Raw genomic sequence first — 7,923 nt, forward strand, 5'->3', positions numbered from 1 at the left:
CTACTGGATCAAAGGCGGCACTAAGATCCAGTAGAACCAGGACTGGAAGTTTCTGTGTGTCCAAGTTCCACCTGAGGTGGTTAACAATGTTTAAAAGGGCGTCTCGGTTCTGTGGTTGGTCCTAAAACCAGATTCAGATCCTTCTAAAATATTCTGTTCATTCAGAAACTTGTGTAAGTGAATAAAAAGAACTTTTTCTATCATGTGAGTTAAAAGCGGTGAGTTGGATACAGGTCGGTAGTTCTCCAGAAGGTTTGGGTGTAAATTCCTCTTCTTCAGAAGGGGCCTCACCACTGCTGTTTTACAGGCAGATGGGAAGACGCCCGTCTGAAGGAGGACCTCACCACGTCTACAAGCTCACGCTCAAAGAAAGCATCACATGTTTAAAGTGATGTGGGAATGGATCTAAAAGGCAGCTTGTTGGTTGAGTTGGGAGAAAACTGGAGCAGCATCTCTGCATCAACCAGAACAAACTCTCCAGTGTTTCCTCGGGTAAAAACAAAGCTTCAGGTCTGTTAAGATCAACATGTTGCTGAGATAAAAACTGATCTAATAGTATTGATTTTACTTCTGAAGTGGTCTGGAAAGTCCTCACATGCAGCATGTGATGGTGTCATGGAGGACTTGTTAAAATCAGCCTTTATTAAATAATCAATGATTTTAAAGAGGAATTTGGGATTATTTTTATTGTCAGTTATGAGATTTGGTTACAGTTTAGAAACAACACCAGACTGGGTCATGTGGTTTGTAGAACCTCCTCTTCAGGTGTGGTTGGTTCGCCTGCAGATAAGCTGGAGTGATAGGAGGGGTCAGTTGACTCCACAGTTGCACATAGACCCACCCAGGAACATATGGATACATGCTCTGCAAACCACACAACATCTGTCTTTGCCAAGGTCCCCATGACATCAGGTGTAGTGAAATATGGCTTACACTGAGTTCCCCGAGGAGCCTCTGTGCTATTCAGGGTGTAGTTGGATACATAGGTGGTACAAGGTGTGTAGATGGATGAGCAGTGTTGTTCTGGTATCATACCTAAGTGTTCTACATCACCCCAGGTGAGTGTAAAATTATTCATGAAGCATTCTTATTTCTGCTCTAGAGGAATGTGTATTGGGTCTAGGAAAATTATCTGATTGGTTCTGTCTCAAAAGGAAAGACAGTTCCGTCCTGTATTGGGACGCATGGGTCCCAGGTGTGCCCCCGTGGTCCTCTGCAGAGTCTGGTTCAGGAAGGCGGCAGCACTAACTGCAGAAGTCAGGATGTCCGGAAAAAGAGTGGAGATATCGGTGAACGGCCGAGGAACAAAATGAGAATTCCTGCTAGCAATGAACATCCTGGTACACACATAACAGCATGTCTTATTCTGTGTTCCAGATTATTAGAAGTATTATACCACAGGTTTAATTCAAAGGAACCTTTATGAGGCTGTTTCTCCAGCATCCAATCAACAATCAGCTGAACTCCACTGCTGCTTCTCTGCTCCTTTAGTTCTGTAATTTGGTTTGTTGTCCACCAGATGGCAGCATACCCCCAAGAGGCTGATAGACCATCACCAATTACCAGTTCATTCCTAATTTATTATGCCTTTTCTCTAAGGGACAGATAGATCTGTTGGTGGTTTCACTGACGTTGAGACAAGACCCTAATTAGCCCCATCTCCCTATTTAGTCAGCCTTGTCAAACACCTGATCCCTAAACCAATGTTTCCTGTTTTTTTACAAGGTGACATGTGTATTCAGGAAGTTCTTTCAGCTATTTTTATAGCGGTGGGTGTGGTGAGCAATACCTGGAAAGGTCCGTCCCACCTGGGAGAAGCCCAATGTTTTCTTTGTATGTTCTTGTAATGTGTGATTTTAGAGGTTCGTGGTGGTCGGCAGATGAAACACACAAAGTCAGAGTGCTAGAATAAGTGTGTCAGGTTTATTCCCCGCAGCTCATGACACTCATCATTACATCTCAATGGGTTCAGCCTTATAAGCATAGCATAGCTTGCCCTACCTTTGACACGGACTGGAGAGCCAACAATCCCGGTAGAGTGGCTTAGAAAACCCCGGCTGGGCGTTCGTATACGTAACCCGCAGCAGACTCCACCGAGATGTGGGATTTCCCCGTCTTTATACTTATTTAGAAAAACACAACATCGCATGAGAGAGAGGATGGCCGGTCCTTTCCCACAGGCGAGGATGAGTCCTGAGATCCTGTCTTGTAAACATATTTACAAGACACCCTTTTCTCACCCTTCCAAAGATAGGCAGTTACACAGGCACCAAAACAAGCAGAATAATATAACAAAAAACAGTATACAGGTGGTCACTTGGGACAAAACAAGCAGTTATATAACACCAATAGTATACAGATGGTCATTTTAGGACACAAATTAGATATTCCCATATCATTCCACCTCTGGCCTAAAATGGCCTTAATTCATAAAACCTTCACCTTCCCAGATAACATCATCATCTTCAGTATGGCCAGGAGCATGTTGATACTCCTGGCAGACAGTAGTGACCCAATGACACACGAAATCTAACAACTCCATTCGCGTGGCATATACATCATTGTGCACCCATCGATCTTGATTACTCCAGTGCATATAAGTGAACTGATCTACATCAGTATCTGTATCCACAGTTACATGATAACACATCGTTCCATAAGGTCCATCTTCTGCTAAAATATGTATGTGCATCATCTTAAGGCAGTGTGATATATGGTCCTAGACAATCGTTGTTTAATCCGGCGTATATAAAGGCATGTTAATACATTGCATAGCGTCAACACACATAAAATAGCCACAAGAATCAATAATGGTGGAGCTACATATGTTCTAGCGGTGACAGACATTCCTGAAAAAATGTCCCACCAGTGATGAGCACTGTCCATCTCCACCATCTTTGCTGCATGCAAAACCTGTTCCCGGTTAACTAGAGTTGTTACTAAGGCACGGGTAACATTCTGAGAATGGCTAGACATAATATCTTTAAGATCACGGGAGCGAGACAGTGCACTTTGGAAACGCTCCAGAGAAATTCGCCATGGTAGGTGTAACACTTTCCACTGGACAGCAGTCAGATGAGATTCTGTGGTAAAGTTAGTCAACCTGTAAGTTACATTGTGCCAATGCCATAGGTGTAAACCTTTTAAACAACCTGAGAACGGTACAGTAGGCAACTGAGTATGGTTGTGAGTAGTAGCTACGCAAAGGGTGTTGGGGCCCACTTGCCATAGCATGTCGCTAGCTGGTTCTATATACCATTCACACAGTGCCGTGTCTCCTGTAAAGCATGGATCTCTATACCCTTTAGATAAGAGGCAGGCTTGGCCTCGATCAGTAGTTTCACAGTCCTTCAGGTCATACGTGTGATTAGTTTGGGGACTAAACCATTCACCGTAAGTTCTCAAAAACATATACTTATTATGTACGACCAATGGTAATACCTGAAACTTACAGATGGTGATCGCTTGAGTAACATACCACTGTATCCAACTTACAGTACACATGGTCATATTACATCGCGTCAGTTCAGGCTTCACTTGTAACCATGAAGCATCAGAAATATTAAACAATCGTCTCCATTCATTTGGGTTAGGTGCAGTTATCACTCGTACAAACCTCTCCTCCTGTAGGCGGGAATATATCACCTGTAAACCACACACAGTTGCATCAATAGCTTTGGTTACATTTATGAAAACATCGGCAGTGTCATTAAACAATCTAGTTTGCCATTTCAACTGTTGTTGTAAAATGATGGCAGTCTCTTTCTGTGGTCCTATAGGGACCGGCATCCAGTTCCCCAGGCGATGAATAGCCTGGCTAGCTTTATTTCCAGTGTTGGACAACATTGTCCGAGTGATTTCTCCATCTATGGTGTTGGACACACCTAATACAGTTCCAGTTCCACCCAGTAATGTATCATACCAGGCCCTTCGACGTCTGGCATGATGACAGGTGGGCATTTTTGGCAAGTTCACAGTCCAAGTTACAACAGTTCGAACCACAGCATGTGCTTTTTCTTGACAGGTTGTCACCAATGGGGCCACATGATTAATGTTTACCTGTTCCTTTGGCAGCACATCCACCGGGTGAATCAAAGGATCAATCCGATTATGAATGGTTGTAGCATTTCTTAATTGGAATGACTCATAAACCTGCACCTGTGAATTAGTACCATTTCCCAATAGAGTTCCATCGGTCAGAACCAGGAGCATCATCACGTCCGACGTGACAGTGACGTTGCATCCAGCTTGTACATGTACTGATGTCATCGGTCTCCGTAGGTGCATCGTTTGTATGCAGCCTCGACACACATATATGGGCCATTCACTGGTTAGATTGGCAATATAACAGATTCGGTTGGCTGGACAGGTGAAGTTATCCTGTCTCCTCATCCTTGTTGCGTACCTCCAGCCCGTCCGAAACATGCCCACCTCCTTCATCGACCGGTGGGGCGTCATCGCAGTCACAAAGCTGTTGGTGAGGATGGCAGTGAGGGAAGCTTGCAGCATGCCCCAGCAGGCGGCACCACCAGGTCGTAGGCGGGCCATAGCAAGGATCCTTCTGCGCCCCCTCCTTATTGGATCTGCCGATCAACCTCCTCCACCCCCACTCAGACATCCACCAGGCACACCAGGCTGAAAGAGACACATAACTTCAGAAGAATATAGCAAACAGCATTAGTCTTCTCTTAAATAACATTTTAACACGGGAACATTTTTCCAATCTTGTTCCCCAGAGTATATTATAGTACAGGTTGAGTCTGCCCCCTGAGCGATAATTTCAGCAGGTCTAGGCGGGCCATGTTCTTGCCTGACCCAAACCTTAGCACCCACTTTATCTGTAGATCCAAATCCTCCTTGACCTCTAGTAGTAACCACCTGTGGTGTTGTTATTTCTTGCACCATTGTCATATTACATGGTTTTATTACCAGTTGAGCTATTTTGTCACCTTTAGTGACCACAAACGGTCTCAGTTATCTCTCTTTCTCCTCTGTTCCAGTTTATTCCTAAGAACTTCACTTGTTGTGCTGGGCCCTGCACTTTAGCAGGGTTTATTTCCCATCCATGTGACTGCATGTGAGTCATCACTTGTTGCAATACTGCAGCCACTTCGTCCTTATTGATCCCCTGGATCATTATGTCATCGATGTAATGGGAAATCATTATTCCCGATGGTAATTGCATTTCAGCAAGATGTTCAGCCACTATGCGATGACAAATAGTAGGACTATGCACGTAGCCCTGTGGAAGGCGAGTAAACGTGTACTGTCGCCCCTCCCAGGTAAATGCAAACTGTTCCATCCTATCCTCTGGGATAGGAATAGTGAAGAAAGCATTAGCCAGATCAAGCACTGCATACCATACACCGGGATGATGTTGAACCCGTTCTATTATGGTAAGTGAGTCAGGTACTGCAGCAGTTAACGGGGGAGTGTGTTTGTTTAACCCCCGATAATCCACAGTCATCCTCCAGCTGCCATCTGATTTTCTGACCGGCCACAAAGGATTATTCCAAGCAGTGGAGATTGTTTTCAACACTCCAGCTTCTAAATAATCAGATATTGTCACAGTTATCTCATCATGTCCTCCTGGTATTCTGTACTGCTTTTGTGATATCACTTTTTCAGCCAGAGGGATTGGGAACGGTGCCATATGCACTTTTCCAACCCGTACAGCACACACACTTAGTGAGCGGAGTTCTTTAACTCCAAATGAGAATCTGCCCCCTCTCAGATGGAGAGTCATACCTGTCAAAATATCCATTCCAATAATGTATTCTTTAATGGGAGTGATTATAACTTGATAAATATGTGGAGGTAACGTGCCGATAGTGAGAGAGAGCTTAACTATTTTTCCTTGAACAACTCCACCACCTAAACCACTCAATGTAGCAACTAAACCTTTAAATTTATGTGGATTACCATATATAAGGGTGGCCTCCGCCCCCGTATCTACCAGAGCTTCCACTGTTTGTGTAGAATTTCGCCAATGTATACCCAACATCACATGTGGGCGTATATCATTAGCAGCCCAATTAACTAGCCGAATTGGAGGAGCTCGGCCAGTTTCCTAGTAATAATTTTCAGGTAGACCAGGATATAGGCGAGAGCGCCTCTTATCTTTTTTATCCTTTTTCTCCTTTTTCTTCTGAGCTTTGGTTTTCTTCCAGATTTTCTAATTCTCTTATCATCCCTTGTACAGCAGAAGCAGGTCTGTCTACAGAATTTAACATTAATGTTAACACCAGGGATCTGTAATGTGGAGGACTGGTTTTTATCAGATGATCCCGTACTGATTTGGGCACATACATATCAGCCCATGCATCAGCCGTTCCCAGAAACACTCCTTCCCTCATCATTAACTGAGCCACTCGTTGCACAGCATCTCTGATAGTATACCAGGGCCGGGTAATTGGTGCCCAATCACCGGGCAGGCGGAACACAGTTCCGGTTGCAAGGGCGTACAAAGAAAACACAGATGCCGTGGCTCCACGCAAATCTGTCATTGCATCCCTGTATGCGGCATTAACATCAGGGTTTCTGGATAAACTGACAAATTTATGTGCATCCCCCTGATCCACATCAGTTTGATGGGCCCCTTCTTCCAACAATCTTAGCAGCCATGAATCCAGGGGCTCCTCCACCCCCTGCCTGAATTTTCTCCCCAGATGTGACACCTCCTCTGCAGTATAATCCTCTGTAATTCTCTGAAACAGTGCTGCAGGGGGTCGTGGTTGCACCATAACGGGCTGCCCATTTTCATCGAACATGAGGTCACCCAGCCCGTTTACAGCCTGAACAGGGGCTGTAGGACCCATATTCTCAGTCTGGCGACGACGGGTCACTGGTTTTGCCTGATACCAGTCTAACCCTTCAGCCTCGTCCCAGACATCCTCATCCCATTTCATGGGATCCCAACTAGCATCCCCCCGTACCCGTGCAGCCACGGTACGGACTTCGGCAGGGTCAGTACGGCGTGGCGGTCTCCTCCGCATTTGCCGCTGAGTCTGAGCCAAACCCACCAAAGCTTTGTTCAAACATTGATTCAGTGCTTCTTTCTCTGCCTGTATTTTCATTACTTCTTGCCTGGCTAAAGACAGCTGTGTTTCCAACTGTTCTTTTTCATCAGTTAACTTTTTACACTTCTCCTGCGATACACGCCATGCTGATGCACAAAACCACGCACGCCTCTGAACCCCCCCCAACGGGGATTTCGGAGGAACAACAATTTCTTTTAGCGCAGGCAATGCAGCCGCGAGAGAGCCGTCCTTTACAGCATCTCCCCACGGCTCGGGACGACCACCGCCGTCCCGCAGACAGAACGCAACTTCACTCCATTCGCCAGTCCAACCTGGCACATCAGATTGCTCCACGGCGGGAGACTTCCTATTCTGTTTCTTAAACATTTCTGCAGCCACCAAATAATATCAATTACAATTTATTAATCCTGTTCGTGACACCAATAATGTAATGTGTGATTTTAGAGGTTCGTGGTGGTCGGCAGATGAAACACACAAAGTCAGAGTGCTAGAATAAGTGTGTCAGGTTTATTCCCCGCAGCTCATGACACTCATCATTACATCTCAATGGGTTCAGCCTTATAAGCATAGCATAGCTTGCCCTACCTTTGACACGGACTGGAGAGCCAACAATCCCGGTAGAGTGGCTTAGAAAACCCCGGCTGGGCGTTCGTATACGTAACCCGCAGCAGACTCCACCGAGATGTGGGATTTCCCCGTCTTTATACTTATTTAGAAAAACACAACATCGCATGAGAGAGAGGATGGCCGGTCCTTTCCCACAGGCGAGGATGAGTCCTGAGATCCTGTCTTGTAAACATATTTACAAGACACCCTTTTCTCACCCTTCCAAAGATAGGCAGTTACACAGGCACCAAAACAAGCAGAATAATATAACAAAAAA

This window comes from Melanotaenia boesemani, chromosome 2 (assembly GCF_017639745.1).
Source record: "Melanotaenia boesemani isolate fMelBoe1 chromosome 2, fMelBoe1.pri, whole genome shotgun sequence".
NCBI lineage: Eukaryota > Metazoa > Chordata > Actinopteri > Atheriniformes > Melanotaeniidae > Melanotaenia > Melanotaenia boesemani.